Consider the following 16,901-nt stretch of genomic DNA (forward strand, 5'->3'; position numbering starts at 1 on the left):
ATTAGCTGAGTGCCTTGCGTTTGACTAGTAACAAAACCTATCTTTATTAAACCAAAGCACAGTGGTGAATGAACTAATTTTATGGCACACTCACTTTCTTTCTGTGACAGGGCCCTAACCTATGAGAATTGTCTTCTTCAGCAGGTGAGAAGACACGGTATTTCCAGCTGAATCTCATGTTACCCACCTTAAGGGCTGGTGATGGTACTTTCAGGTGCAAGTCTAGTGCCCAGTGAGGACAGACTGTAGACCATGATGGGACACACAAAGAGGACTGGAAGACAGGGGCAGAATGACAGCATTTTAATAGCTGAATTCTGTTCCAAGTTACTTTCATACAGATGTTCTGGCACACTGCCAGACTATTTTCCAGTCGGGATACCATCCTTTCCTTCTTTCTCATTTCTCTGCTCCTTTCTGTGCTGCTCAGTTCAGTTTGTATCTCACCTTACTAGCTCTCTCCTCTTTTTATATCTCTCTCTCCAGCCTCTCTTCTGTGGACTCTCAGTCAAATATAGTTAGGGTAGAATTCTCACAGTTTATTTCATCAAGAGTAAATGTTTAGAATAGAATGATTAAAATGAGACAAAAATGGGTTTCTGAATCTACATGCTAATCAAAGAAAAGTGTGGTAGACCAGAAAAAAGTAAACAAACACACCCCCCCAAAAAAAAACCCAAAATAAAAAATTTAAAAAAAAAACCAACCATACCAAAACCAATCTGTTTTTTTCATTGACTGCAGAGATACTGCGTGTTTCCTCTTCCCATGGACACTTCAACTGAAGTCAAGGCAGGTAACACTTGGAAAGACATGTGTCAAGTCCTTCTTTTTTGCTAGGTTTGTACAGTTTGATGGTCTCTATTGGGGAACTAGGTTTGAATTTTTAACTTTTTAACGTTAATATTCTTGCTTACACATTTCGAGTCTTGGTAATACAATGATAATATTCTTCCTTATTTGTCACTGTCACTTACAATCCCCACAGTTTTGTCATGAATTATACCCCCAAAAGGGTAGCTATATTTTTAGAATGATCAAAAAGCATTTGATCACATGAGTGGGATACATCCCTGAATTTTCTATGTCACAGTTAAACTTATTTGCGTAGGCATGTATTTGTTTTGGCTTACAGTAATCTTGAAACACTGTGGTCACAGCAGATTTTTGCTTTGCCATTTTCAAATGATAATGTGTCAAAACCCTCCTGGGTCTGTCCTGCTCACTTAGTTCTGATCACTGTGCCCTTTCTTCCCTTTAAGTTTTCTCCTTTTTTTCCAATCAAGACATATTAATTCAATCTCTCTAATTTCTGAGGCAGATGAAGTGCAGCTGACAGGTTTGAGGTGGAGAGAGGAGGAAACTTCTGGGTTTTTTTCTGCACAAGAATAACCAGGCTTGGTTACTTATTTTTTTCCTACATAGCTGAAGCTCCACAGCACTGCAAGGACCCAGCCTATGAGTTTGGAGACAGCACCTAGCATATCCAGGAGCTCCTCTCCATAACAGATCCTGTGGGCATCACCACAACAGAAATAGTAAATGTTCATTTTCCAGCTAATGCCAAAATACTAGCAGAATACAAAGCCCATTTTAAGCTGTAAAAGCTCAAAGGCTGTCCTTATATTTGCATCGTATCACGGAACCAAATAAATTGCCGGTTAAAACACAGCTGCAAAAGGTCACAGCCAGAAGAGGATTTTGTCTTCCTTTTCCTTCCTTCTCTGGCAGCCAGGTGTTTTGGAGAGACCTTTTGAATCAGCCGCTGTTTACCAGCGCTCAGTTGCACAAGAGGGCACTGTAGCCCCACACATCAGTGCACAGTGCCTCAGCCCAGCAACCTGTTCCTCTGCAGAATCAGGCTTTAAAAAGCTCTTCCCCTAAGTTAAGAGCCCTTGTCTTCTCATCCAGGCTGGTAGCAGCAACAGCACTATGTGTAAAATGTATCGCTCTGCAGTAAAATATACCTTTCAGTTCCAAACTTGAAAAAATTTGACAGTTATGGTTTACCTGCATCCCCAGGGAGTTGAAGTCAGGGAAACTATCATAAGCTTCTTAAAAAAAAAAAAAAAAAAGTTTAAATCCCAGTTCATGCTGTTGAAAGAAAAAATCTTCTGTGCTTGCAATAATGTAAATATTTAGATTATACTTACAAACTGAAACCTAGATATCCATTTACAGAGCAAACTGAAGAGAGCTCATGGCAGTTTGAAATGAAGGGTATTAAAAACGTATTAGTGTGTCTGTCCACTTGTAAATCTTCAGGTCTGTTTATGCTTCTAAATAAGTGGCCTGTTTTGAGGATCAGAGAACTCACAATTGCCACTAATTCAGATACAAGTAATAAGCACAATATATGCCAAAATATCAGCCTACCACTAACACAAGATGTCAGAGAACATGTCAGAGTTACCTAACTTTAAGGCTCCCCACCTAATATTTTTAATTACAATTATAATAATGAATAAAAAATAGCAAAAAGATGTCATACTTATGTCCTAGCTCGGTATGCCATAGTACCCAAGGTTTGCAGCTCTAGAAACAAAGTAAGAGAAGTTACATAGAATTGTGTTTATATTCTGATTTGACTAAAGCAGTGGGTGGACATGAAGGCTATTTAGCAAAAAGAAGTTTAGGATGGGAAAAATTAGAAGATTAAAATAGTATCTAAAATCAACCACAGAAGGTTCCATTCCTGGTAAACTAAAGAATAAGAGCATAAGCAAATCCCGCTTGTACTTTCAGAGTGCTTTTCATTTGGCACTGATGATTAACAGAAGTGGTTTGAAAAGAATAAATCTCAGCAACATGGGTTGAGATTTCCAGTGGGGAAATCTGCAACCAAACCATGGCAATGTCAGACTGCAGAATTTAAGGGGTTCCTATGGGGAATGAGGATTAAACCACATGCAGGAAGTGTTAAGCATGACAGTCCAGAAAGAGCTCAGGATACCCTTAAAGCTGATTGCTGGAAGCTCCTGGGAGAGGTATCAATCTGTCACATATCTTACTCTTATACTCTATTAGCTGCTTCAGGGACAATATACTGGTCAAGACAGACTCTTGGTCTAATGCCACATAACCACTATGTTCTTGTGATCCACCTTGACACACAAGAACCCGTATCATACTGATCCTGAGAGATGACCTGACAAACCACACTAGGCCCTCAGCCTATCTCCCTATGCCTGCATCTAAATGCTAATACATTAAAAGCACAAAACTTCCAAGTATTTTCCTGCTCTTAACACCTTTCTTGTATCTCCTTTTCTTTCTCTGTTCCACTTTTCCAAACCTACTCTACTGAAAAAAATTACAACCCAACAGCCTGTCTTAGGTAAGGCTTCTTTATGCAGTCTTCTTCTAGAAGACTCAGATTAAAAAGGCAGCTAAAAACTTATGATTTCAGCAGCTGATGTTGATCAAAATTTGCCAAGTCTCAGAATATCTAATAAATTCATGTGCTGAATTTATTAGCAAGATAATTAGAAAGCCACCTAGTCTCACAAGTCACAGCTTTTCTCTTTCCTGTTCTTTCTTCTTTTCTTTTACATTTTTGTCTTCTTTTGTTGTTGTGAAGCAGAGCTGGACTACAACAAGTACAGCGAGTGTTCCAGCACAGTTCATCTGATATCAGGACACGGGATACCATCGTTATGCCGTGTAAAAACCAACCAACCAACCAAAAACACCAACCACCAAACTGTCAGAATTGCAGAATTTTTTTTTTTAAATCCTCTCTGTAGCTAATAAAGGGAAATAGGGGATATAAGTAAAAACCTTGATATTACAAACATTTAGCTTTGTCCATCTCTTCAAAAAATTCAAAGTGACAATTATTTGCCACAGTATTTCATACACCAGTATCTCTGTTCCCAAAATGCCAGATAATGGTTGACAGCTTGCTACTATATGACAACAGTGCCACATAAACACCATGAACTGTCAGAGCCATTTATTCCAATAAAAAATAAAACAGCAGATGACATGAAATCAGATGTGAATTTTTCAGATTCTAAGCAAAGGCACAGCTGAAACCTGTATCTAGTGATCCACCTTTAGGTTTCCTAGAATTTATCTCCCATCCTCCTTATGCCCAGACACAGCTATAAATTCCTCCTGCTTCCACAAAGATTGCCATTTCTGAATGGAAAAGTACTTTGCTGAACCCAGTGCTAGCATTAAAGAACAGAAGCCTTCCCTATCTAGTAACTGCTGAAAACAATACAGGCAAGGTTTGAAAAGCTGTTTGTGTATAGCCAGTTCTAACAATGGCTATTTACAAAGAAAAAACAACTACAGTAAATTAATTCTACCAAGATTCTTTGCACTAACCACAGGAGCACTACAGGTGCATTTGTAAAGCCAAAGGGCATAGCACTAAACTAGAATAATCCCTTGTGACATACAAAAGCAGTGTCTGATTTGCTTCTATCATCCAAAGGCATTTGCTTGTAGCCTTGCGCTACCTAAATCTAAGGTGTTAATGTACTAGCCTGACTTCAGAAATCTCAGGAGTTGCTCACCCCAGGCGAAAGATGCATCTTTTTGGGGGGCTACCATGCAATATAACACATGAAAGCTCTATTTCTTCACGGAATAAGGCAGCATCCTAGATAACATCTAAGGGAGCAGATTCTTTTTCCTCTCTTCTAGTCTAATTTTATATTTGATTTGTTAGAAAAATAATCATGTTGTTCTTCTCCCAACTATCCCCCAGACCTCAAAACCTCCTGCCAAAACAAAAATCCCAAATCCCCTCAAACCAACAAACTCTCAGAGCCAGTGCAGCACCGGACTGTACTTCTCTGTTCAGATCCATTTTAAAGAGCTACAATTTTACATTACTTACCTAGGGCCAAATTCAACATGTTCTACTCATATTAACTTCAACAGCGATTCATGAAGAAATAGCATTCAGTGGGAGTCCTTATACTCAGTGTGCAGACTGACATATCTGGGCCTTTGTGATAGTGTCTCTCTCACCTAGACTGAAGGCAGCCTGATTTTGGAAAGTCTCTGATTCCAGCCACCATCCTACTCCTAAAAGAAAAGTTTTCCTGCTTGTATCTCCAGAGTATCCGTATCTTTCTCCTAACCGTACTCCTCTGCCTTTTCCAGGTTGCATCTGAAAGATGCATGCTAGATCATTATGCTTCACGTATATACCTCCTCTTTGCATGCTTAGGAGTATGCTAGATGTTCCATAACCATTACCACAGCAAACTGAGTATGTTTTAAGTGTTATATTTGCAATCAAAAGTGCTAGAGCTACAAGCCCTGAAAACAGGTCTGTAAGCCCTGATGGAGTTGCTGCATTGAAGCTGGAAACTGAAGCTATATGCTTACAAAAGACACATATAACCCTCAAGGCTGTGACCTGAAACCTCCTCCACGCGGGGGAGGGCCTCATAGGGATGTCCTGTTTTAATTAATATGGGAGTTCTTACAATTTAGGAACAGCTACACAATTTGGAGATTGTTAACAACATATTACAGAGTAGAATTTAACATGAAGCAAGTTAGAACATCTTCAGCAGTGAGAAACACTACATACAGATGAAGTGGCTCCTGATGGGTCTGAAAGCTTTCAGCTCAAGTGCTGAAAGGAAGTCAAGTTCAGAGCAAACATATGCAAATGACATGTAACAGGGACCAAGACCCTGCATTAACAAAGAGACTCCATATGCAACTCCTTCACCATTTCCTCCTGACGGGACTGTGCTGTACCCTACACCCTCTGCATATCCACACCCTGCCTTAGGAATTTAAGTCCAACATTTTCATCAGGAGTTCAGGCAGGAAAGATGCCTGACTTACTCAGAACCAACTCAGAGAAAAGCATGAACCATATTGGGAGTTCAGTAGCTCAATGATTTTGTCTGATCCAATGCAACAGAATTTCAGGACAGTACAGGAAACAAACAGGGCATTGTTAATTTGGAAATGGTCAAAAGGGTTAGAATATTACACATAAATCACAATGAAAGCAGACATAGGAACCACTGAGCCAGCTTCTACTGATCTGTTTCAGTGAAAGTTTTGCTCTCATGTAATGCTGCTCTTAATAAACAGCAGTGAACCCAAGATACTATTTGCTCATGAGGGCTGTCATAAGGCAGCAAGCTAAATATGCTTTCACTGCTGCAGGCTGAGGTCATAAATTGAGACTCTGCCACAAAAATTCTACAGTGGGACAAAACATTCAAATTCATTTGATATAAAGCATTTCAGGCCCTTTTGGAAAAAAACACTGAGTGAAAAACTTTCGCTCAAATTCAGCCCATCTAATCCCATAGCAAAGGCTATTGTACTCCGGCATGGCACCAAAATGTTTCAGTTTACAACTCCTGCCTTGCTCATTGTATTACATGTGATTTTAAAGCAACTGCTGCAGAAGGTACTGCATTTCTACAGAAACTTCAATGGTATTTTCAGTACAGGTAATACGATAAATACACTTATTTACCTGACAGACTGGCACCTTTTATTAGAACTTTGACTTTTCTCCGCAATTTAAAGTACTGGTTCAAGAAAAGGTTTTCTTGGTATTTTCTGATACTATTGTATAATACACTGATGGTGAGGTTGTAATGATTTATAAACCTTACAGCATTTTATAAGTTTCCGTGCAATTGTAAAATAGAAATTGAAGGTGCATTTTGCTTATTAATAACAGTAGTAGCATTCAAAATTCATACTGTATCAAACATACATGATGATGCTAATAATTCTGTGACTGAGGATTGAGTATTACTTCCTGGTAGTTACCAGCACTTCTTCTTTAAAATGTAAATACAGTCTTTATAGCCATAGTTCCATAAAATGGTAAATCCGGTTTCAGGGCACTTGACATCAGATTTAAAAATGTGACAGAAGTACATGACACGAACCACTAAGTTTCCGTGAAATAATTTTTCTCGATTGAAGCTCTTCAGTTAAGTCTTGAAAGGTACATTAGAATCATTAAGGTTGGTTGGAAAAAGATCTCTTAAGATCACAAAGTCCAATCATTAACATGGCAATGTCAAATCCACCACTAAACCATGTCCCCACATGCCACATCCACATATTTTTTGAACACTTCCAGGGATGGAAGTGTTCACCACTTCCCTGGACAGCCTGTTCCACTGCCTGACAACTCTTTCAGTAAAGAAATTTTTCCTAATATCCAATCTAAACCTTCTCTGTTGCAACTTGAAGCAGTCTCCTCTTGTTCTGCCGCCTGTTATGTGGGAGGAGAAACTGACCCCCCGCCTTACTACAACCTCCTTTCAGGTAGTTGTAGAGAGCAATAAGGTCTCCCCTGAGCCTTCTCTTCTCCAGGCTAACCACCACCTGCTCTCTTAGCCGCTCCTCTTAACACTTGTTCTCCAGACCTTTCACCAGCTTTGTTGCCCTTCTTTGGACATGCTCCAGCTCCATTATTTCAACAGGCTTTATTTGATAGTTCTCACATCTTCACACTGGCTCTGCAACTGACCTTTCTCAGTCAACTCAGATCTTCCAGCTGTACCTTCTTGCCCCTTTTCTGTTCCCAATGCTCAATAGTGCATGCTTGGTGTGCCCTTCAATGCTGACTCAGGTCTCCAAGTTTTCTTCTTTCTCTTGTATACCCATCAGAGTTAGGCCTTCCTTTTTTTGCTATTCAACTGTCCCATCAACTTCAAACCTGTTGATCCAGCTTCCATCCTTGTGCAGGCTGCTGCAGACCAGACAGAACTGAGTCTCTACGCCAGTCAGCCATGACTGCAAAAGCACCCTAACATTGGCACCCCAAGCTAGAGGACAACCATGCAATACCCTACTGCTAAGCAATGCAAGGACTTATTCCATCTACAACTGCCTCCAGAAAGCAAGCATCACAGCATGGGAACTCGGGGTGATGCAGTGCTATGGCTTAGCACCTATGGCAAGCCTCCCTGACGGCTCAAAGTGTAACATACTCAAGGGCTGCTGGAGCATCCAGCTCCTATATGACAACAAAACTAGTGCAATGGGAGACTAAAGTGCATTTAGTACTCCCATTTAATTGATGAAAGAGACAAGAATTAGCTACATACTGCTAAAAGAAGGGTGGGTACTCGGAGGGAAGGAAGGAAGGAACGAGAAGGAGGCAGCTCCAACATGCAGCACTCCAAATCCCAGAGGAACCTAAAGAAAGTACCTGAAGTCTGAAAACAAATGTAAATAGGAGATTGCTTGGTGATATCTCACAGGGATTACAGGTTCACAGTGGGATAGCTCACATGGCTGGAATGTTGCAATGGATGAATACAGGCTCTTGAGAAAAAAACAGGCTGGGAAGGTGAGGAATATGGATTGACTGAATCCATACAAAGGGCTGGCTACAAGACACACTGCTTTGCTTGGAACAAGTGATGAGGCAGTCCAGACCTTATGGGTAAGGATCAGAGAACAGTCCAACACGGACAACTTTGTGCCAGGTGCCTGCTACAGACCTCCTGGTCAAGAAGGGGAAGTAGAAGAAGCCTTCCAGCTGCAAGCTGGAGGAGCTTGCTCCTCCATGAGCTGGTACTCAAGCTCTAGTCCCCACTGGTACTCACTGGGGATGAGAACCACCCTTATATCTGCAGATAAGGTAATGCATCTGGGCAGAGGCAATCCAGATTTCCACTCTGTGCTAATGGTAATTTCTTTGTGCAGGTGACTGATGAGTCTTCAGGACCTCTTACAATGGGATGTAAAGGGCAGCCATAAGATCGTGATTAAAACTCTGAGAGAACTGAGAAAGACAAACAATACAATTACAAATTGGCATTTCAGGAGAGCAGAATTTAGCTTAGTTCAGGAATATTCTTGGTAAGGATCTCATGGAAGACTGCTGCAGAAGGGACAGGACTGCGTGTGAGAGCTGACTGGTCTTCAAGGACAACCATCTCAAAGCATAAAACAGCCCATTCCTGTATGCAAGAAGTCAAACAAGTGTGGTGGAAGGCCAGCATGGATGAACAGAGAATGCCTGAATTCAAATACAAGAAGGAGGTGTATATAAACAGTATTAAGCAGGAGTGGACTTAGGCTCTGTCTCCCATTATATGTCTTGAAGTAATGCACATTTCTGCAAGCACTACCGCACAGACAGTGATATTCTTTCCCTTTCCTCCAAAAAAATCCTCTTCTGCAGGCTCTAATGAACTTAAACAAGGTATAACTTTGCCTCTAGATCATGACTTTAACTGTTTGGCTTACTAAAGTTCTCATTTGAAATTTCCATATTTAGCCTGGAGTTTAGCAGAGTTTCTGGCCCTGATTCTAGTGCTGAGTTTGATAACAACAGGTTATAAACCCTCACCTCATTTTAGGAGGAATAACTGTCTTCACTGCTGTCTGTCCTGATCCATCCAGATCTTCCTCAGAGCATGAATCAGACACACATCACAGATAGAACTTTCATGCGTATCTATGGCTATAGCTACTATATCACTACTATCAGTAGCTGCTATCAATAGGTACTGTCTATAGCTACTGATACACCTGTAGGGACAGAAGTCTGTAAACCTATTCAGATCCAGGCATAGCTATATGTCATTTCCTGAACCAAGTTTTGCAAGACCAAGTCAAGAACCAAGTCATTATGTCTTTGGGTGTTTTAAGACTGAAGAATTACAGCCCGGCAATCCTGAATGCACTCATCACCTTTTTGAAATGAGACAAAGATTTCTGTGAGCCACTTAAACCAGCTACAAGGCCACCACACAATTCTGCATTCATCTCTCTCTCCTCTCAATTACTGTTGGCTGGAGTTTCCAAGTGTCCTGTGAGATGACAGAAAACATTTTTGTTTATGCAGCACATTATGGACCATGTCTCAGACAGTTCATAATAATGAACTTCTAGTTTTTCAAACTTGTACAACCTGCTACTCCCACACTGGATTTTAGCTTTCTCCAATTGTATCTCAGACAGATAACGGAAACATTTTCCACTTCCAGAGCCCAAGGCAAAAAGTGTTAACTCAACATGTATCTCCTTTTCCCCAAATTAGCCCCAGGAAACCTATCCTGAGAGGGATGTAATCATTTGCAGATAAATTTAGGTGATCATGACTATATTACAAGGTCCCCAGCCTGCACAAGAAAGGTCACCCACCTCAAGCATTGCTGTGTTCCCTGTCACCTCTTCCTATCTGATCACCCCACATTTCCTACACCCAAGACACAGTGACTTTGCAGTTCTTTCCCAGGAACTTTGGGCTTTCTGGACACTCAGAAGGACCACAAAGGCAGTAACGAAGCATTTATCCCAACAGCCTGGAGAAACACTGGTTAATCTGAAGGAAGGAGTTTTGTCTCTTTGAATGATAAAGCTGCAATTTCACAATTCACAATATCACAAAGTAAGTTAACACAAAGTTACACCAAAGCCAACTCATGCCCTCTCTTCCTACAGTCCCTGGAGGACTGCTTGCAATTTCCTTCTCCACCAGTCCTTGCCATGTAATCCTGCCCTCTCCTCTGCATTGCCTCTGTTCTTGGGTCTTAGTTGAGCCGATTTAGCTCAAAAACCCAACAGAATGTAATTATCCTTTTCTCCTGGATGTGTTTGCTGCCGAGTCTGTAAAATGAATCAACTTACAGAGAAGCTGGATGAGCCCCACAGCTGGCACAATGTAAAAAGTGAACCCACAAACCAAGCATAAAAAGGAAAGACTACGGAAATATATGAACCTTTCTCTTTTCTCAGCAGTAAGTGGAACCTTAAATCAGCTCAATCACCCTCCCACAGATTCACTCTTCCTCTTCAGTAAAGATATACCATAAAAGAGGGGTTTTTTAATCATAATTGGGAGCTTTGGCCTAGCTATTAACCTGTGTAGCTATATAAAGGACACTGAAAGCTTTAGCTGTTAGACAAAAGAGTGTTAATCTGTGTAGTATCCATCAGTACTTTTTTCAGATATGGCTATGGCCAGTCTTTAAATCTTTCTATAGAGTGTTTTTCATACTGTATTTCAGTGACCTTTAAGCATTATGAGTGGCCATTAGCACCTCTCAGCATAACAATATTACATCATCATGGCTAGGCTTCAAAGGGAGATTTGGGAACAAGATCAAATCTGATTGAAGTGAATAGGGTGGAGGAACACAATATGTCTTGTTTGCTGCTGCTTCGGCTCTCCCTGTGACTCCTGGTTTGGAGAACAGTCCACCACCAAGCAAAGGGATCCGTGGTTTGGGTTTGTTGGTTTTTGTTTTTTTTTTTAATCTCCAGTCCCAGGGTAGGTTGAGAAAACACCAGAAGGCACTGTGTCTTGTATTCTTCATGCTTCCCTATGGAGACTAAGTACAAGTCAGAGCAGAGGGAGACACAGGCTACTACCTTAGCCACTTAGCAAACACACCCACAATCTGGTCTAGCAGAAGTCAGTCATCACCCCACAGTTCAGAACAATCCTATAAACGGTTTAAGTGGGATTTGGTTTTTTAAGTCTCCGGTGAAATATTCCACTACTGTTTGTTCATTTTTTGTGTGGTGTAATAGAGCCAAATGTGAAACGCAAAGCAGCCTGCCACAGAGCACCCCTCCTGCAACTGCTAGTCAAAGACACTGCCCTGGAACCCCTACTATTTCAGGCCATTTTTAGGGGAATTGCATCTCCCCTAATGATTCTCATGCAATGGGAATGTCAGAAACAAGAACTGAACCCACATCATAATCACAGTTTTTGGGAGCAGAAACCACATTCAGGCTATTAAACACATTCCATTATACTGTGCAATTATTAAGCCTTTTGTGGTATGACAAGAACAGGAAGCTTGTGTTTTCTAACACCTATGTGAATGGCTTTCTCTTCCCATAGTTGGAATAAGGAAAGTGCCAGACCTAACCATAAGGCAAGGGACTGTGAACTTAACTGTCGAATGTCCACGGAGAGCTGTTTTGGGGTATGAGAGGAGCTGGAAACCTACATTCCACCATACTCCCACAGCTACCTAAATGCTGTGATTGTACCACTGTGGCACCTCCACCCTGCCCAAAAGTCCTCTCACCATTTTCCAGACAGAATGTTTATACCAACCCCGTTAAACCTTTTCGAAGACCAGTACCTAAACTGGCCAGGTCACCATCCAGACATCAGCTGTCATGTGCTGTTACTGGGGAGCAGGAGGGAGGGGAAGTAAAAAACAAAATCACAAGCACTGCTGCTTAAACTGATGAAAGCAGTCACCAGCACACCTGGCAGGAACATGGAAGCTTTTCATTCTTACATTCTGCTCCATTTCTTCTTTTCTGCTCAGTGCCAGCATAAGCATTTCTGCTGCTGCACAGTGAACTGAACTAGACAATTGATGTGACTGAAAAATAACCCAATTTTTCACTTCCAATCCACTACCCTTACTCACTGGCCCATCCTGACAGCAGACATTTCCAGATGTTTATTATGTACATAATTTAAGCAGAACAATTAGAGCTTTACGACGCAGATTTATCTGCTATTCAAGATCATTACTGGAACAAACTTTAGGAACTTCACTCTTCCTGTGAGTAAAACCAAGACCAGTCAAATGTCACAGATTTTGCCATAATTTTTCTTTTGGAAAGTCATTTCCCCAAAAACAAGAAATTTACCTAATTGTTCCTCTCAAATAATCCTGCAAAAGAGTTGCAATGCAAAGGCAGCAGAACTGAATCCTGCCTTCACTGAAAGACGTACCAAAAGAGCTGCACTAATGACAATCTTGCAACATAAAACGCAGAGCTACAGGAAAATAAGCTAGTTGAAGTATCAGTGGAAACCAGGCTACACAGGTGAGACTGTCCTATCTGGAGTAAGAGGTAGGATAAAATTTAATTGCTGTTTTGAATAGCTCCTAAAAAAAAGTCATCTTTGCATTGACATGACCTCCGAAGTGCCAGTTTAAGAGCTCTCCTTGCTAAAATTATACCTTTGTTAGGGCAGGAATATTATCTTACAATATCATCATCTTACTCAGCATAGGAAGGAAGGAGAGCAAAGTAATAACATTTCTATTATTGAGAACTTATCACTAAAAACAAACACGGTCTAATACATTACAAACCAGCTGGTTTCCGAATAAAGGTTTTCTTCCTCAAAGGAAATGTGTAACTATGCCAAACAATTTACAAAAACTGCATTGCTTTATGGACAAATGGGATTATAACTAGTCTGTGAAGTTTAACAATTAGTACTACAAAAACCTAATGCGGCTTTAAAAAACCCAGGGATCATACCAGAACAGACTCATTTGCCCTCCTATTGTGTGCTGTGATATACAATCACAGTACAGTGGAACCCTAACATGAAGTTTCATTCTCAAACCTGCTAAAATTATACTGCTTTATGGTACACACTCTGAAGTGCCTATGTCAGCCACAAAAGTCCTTCTGTAAACCAGTAAAACTGCAGAGCTCATGCTCTGGTGGAAGAGCACAGAGACTTATGTGAAGCTCGTGATACAGATTCATTATGGATGTCCCACTCGACTCATCCTTCCCTCATTTACAGACATTATGCCGCAAGGAAAGAGAACTGAATTTTGTCTTTGGCGCCTTTCTTTCCATGTAGAACACTTCCAGGAAGAAGGAAATCACTTTGATTTTTGTCTGAGCTTGATGATAAAAAACAGGTTACTTCAAAAAAGCTCTAAAACCACCTCAGATTTGGGTTTGAGACACTCAAAGGCAGCCTGACTTTTTAAACTGTGGCAGAATGAAGAATACAGGCTGTTTTTCAAGCTTTAAACATCACGATGTGAATTCAGGTATTCATAGCCTGAATTCATTTTAGAGGTACAGGCCAAAAGGTGGTACTCGTTAGGAAAACGCACCTGTTCAATGCCTTCCCCAAAAGCAAGAAGTGATGAAAAGCAGTCAGCCTGGGTTTAGTGGTCTTACACAAACCACATCTGGAACCTTGTCCCACCCATCTTCTCAGATCATCTTTTGAGAGGCAATGGTCAAAACAGGTTAGAAAATAACCTCTTTGCTAATAAATATTATCAGCAAGAAGACAGTCCCCTGCTGCAGATGTAAACTAAATAGCACACAGCAGACCGAAGACTAAATTTTGCTCAAAAATCTGGGAATGAGCTGACAGTCAAAGCCTGGGTGGGAGAGAGACCTACCTTCAGAAAGAGAGTCTTCTGATTAATACCACTCACAGGCAGAAACCCTCTGCAGGCAGGTAGTTATGCCTGTGGCTAAACTTAGGCCTTTATTTTTTATGATCATGAGGATCAGAACTGCAGATTTACCTCCCTCCCACCCAGCACTCCCTATGTTAATGCAGTCCTTCAGTCCTTGTGTTAATGTAGACCTTCAGGCGGGCAAACCACACAGCGCTCCATCTCTCCTTTAATTCCTCTTCCTCTCCTGCATTTCATCTGACTCTAAAATAAAAACAGGGGAGAGGGTGGCAGGTTACAGGAAAGCCTGCAGAGGATTCGTCCTCCCCAGATTAGGATTTAATTGTATTCCTACTGAGTCCCTTCTGGTTGCGCTCGGTCTTTCAGATGAATGTTTCATCAATATGATTAGGATCATATCCCTCAGTCTCGTCTATTTACACAATCGGTTGTGACAGCTCAGAGTATAGTACTCCCTAAAGGAAATATTTGATACCACCCTATCATTTTATTCAAATCATATTTTGCGCTCCATACTTTCAGGCTAATGTCATTCGCCCCTGGATTACATATTTGTTATATCCAGCAAGGACTAAAATCATTCCAATAAGGATTAGATTAATATTTATATTAGCCATACTCATATTATTATGAGCAGGGCTATGGAGATCTGGGTAAAGGGAGGAGATAGCTCAAGGGCTGGGAAATTGGGCTTGTATATGCAAAAAAAAAAAAAAGTAGGGCAGTGATACAATAATAATAATAATAACAATAATAATAAAAATAATAATGTCACAATTTTATGGGGTGGACGGGCATGAGGGAAGTGCCAGTAGGCCCCTTCTCCCTCACTTCAGTCCCCCCGCCGCCACTTTCTCCCCAAAGCCGGGTCTCCACAGTTGCCCACCGCCGGCTCCCTCTGCACGCCTAGCCGGTATTCCCGCAGGGAAGGGGAATTTCTGATGCGTAACGGTGCCGCAAGAGCCATTAGGGCCTAATTCCCGCTTCGGCGGCGGCTGAGGGGGGCTGTAAAAATAATCTTTCTAGGGAAAGCCCCCTCCATTAACGCCGCGCTCGCCTCAGAGAGGAGGAGGTGGGAACACGCGAGCAGGTGGTGAAAAGCCGGCGTTGAGGAAGGTGGGAGCGGAAATTCAGACCGAAAGTAAAACCCCATCGCATTACTCGAAAAGAAAACACACTCAAAAATATCTGCTCCTTCCTCCCCGGAGCGCTGAGCTCGCCGCCTCGGGGAGGAAGGAGCCCTTTCTCCAGAGAGAGACGGGGAGTTGGCGCCGTAAGAAAGAGCATTTCGGGGTCGTTTACTTTTCCCGCCCGGGTGTGAAGCGGCGGCGACAGAGTTTGGGGCGAGCAGCGAGGGACGAAGTTTCGTTGGAAAAAAAAATACCAGAGGGTTGTTCCCGATGGGCCGCTGCAGAAAGTACGGGCGGGAGAGACGATGAGCTGCCAGGTCTGCTTTAACGAAAACAACCCCAATACCAGAGTCTTCTGCGAGAAATGGTCTCAATCCATCGGACAAGCCCCTCTCCTCTGCCTCTAGTGCCCCGCCGGGCGCCCGCACTATTTAAAAGTAGGGGTTACGCACGCAGAGAGAGCGCCGAACTCGCTCTGCTCAGTGAGGAAATATCCCAGAGAATGGCTAATTCGCGGGGAACGGCCTCAATGGATTATTACACTGGTGTATCTCGCTTTCTCCGGGCCGAACCCCCCGGAGCGGGCAGAGCCTTTGGCCGGCCGGCAGCCGCGGAGGTTCGGATTCTCCCTAATCTAGAACTCAAGTTTTCCCGTTTCATCAGGCAGGGCTCGCAGCTCGCCTCCCGCCGCAGTGGTGTAAATAACTATTTTTTTTTTTAATTTATTTATTTATTTCTCTTTAAGCCCGCCATCCCCGTCCAGCTGCCGTTTCAAACTCGCACGCAGCTTACATACCACAGCGTCGGAAGTGTCAGGGACGAGGCCGACGGGCGCGCTCCCTTCCACCGTTCGCAGTCAGGCGAAGGTGGTGCCGCGCTTCCCGGCACACCCCCACGCCACCCGCGGCTGTGGGGGATGCGGACGGAGGGACACTCACCCTTGGGGTGTCCTCCTCCCTCCAAAGCCACGATAAAAAGCCCGCCGAGGCGAGGCGGGGCTCTCCGCCCGCAACCCGCTGTTTGTGTCAGTAAGTCACATTATGAAGCAAAGTGCAAAGGTAGTTAACTTTATCTTCTGTTAATGTAAACAAATAAAAAGCATTCAGTTCCTTGATCTTTATTTAAATCTGGAGTTGTTTATCAGTGTCATCCTATGAAGATTAATTAGATACCTTTATTCACAATTTGGCGTCTGACACCCCATTTTAGGAATGCATTATAATCACAAGGTGTTAATTGGGGCCAGCCAGGCACTTACATTTTTATTAAACAGTGTGAGGACTTTTCGCAAGTATTAAGTTCTTTTTTTACGGTGCGGTGCAAAAATATACAGCTTTTAATAACACAGCGCGGCGGAATCGTGTTCCCGGACGCTGTGTAATCGGTGTTTGCGGGGCGGGCAGGGATGGTCGGCCTGTCGCCGCAGCCCCGGCTGGGAACAGGGGGCAGCCTGCCCGTCCAGGGGACTATTCTGGGGAAGAGTATCCCCCACCTAAAAAATACACACAAAACTTATATTCCATCCCTAGTCTCTTAAAAATTACCGCGACTCCTGTCTCATATGGGGTCCTTGTGCGGGGGACAAGCTGCCGGGACACCGATTTGTTTCGCTTGCCAGCGCGCAGAGCCGGAGCCTCGC

Source organism: Lepidothrix coronata, unplaced genomic scaffold (assembly GCF_001604755.1).
Source record: "Lepidothrix coronata isolate B3197 unplaced genomic scaffold, Lepidothrix_coronata-1.0 Scaffold64, whole genome shotgun sequence".
Taxonomy (NCBI): domain Eukaryota; kingdom Metazoa; phylum Chordata; class Aves; order Passeriformes; family Pipridae; genus Lepidothrix; species Lepidothrix coronata.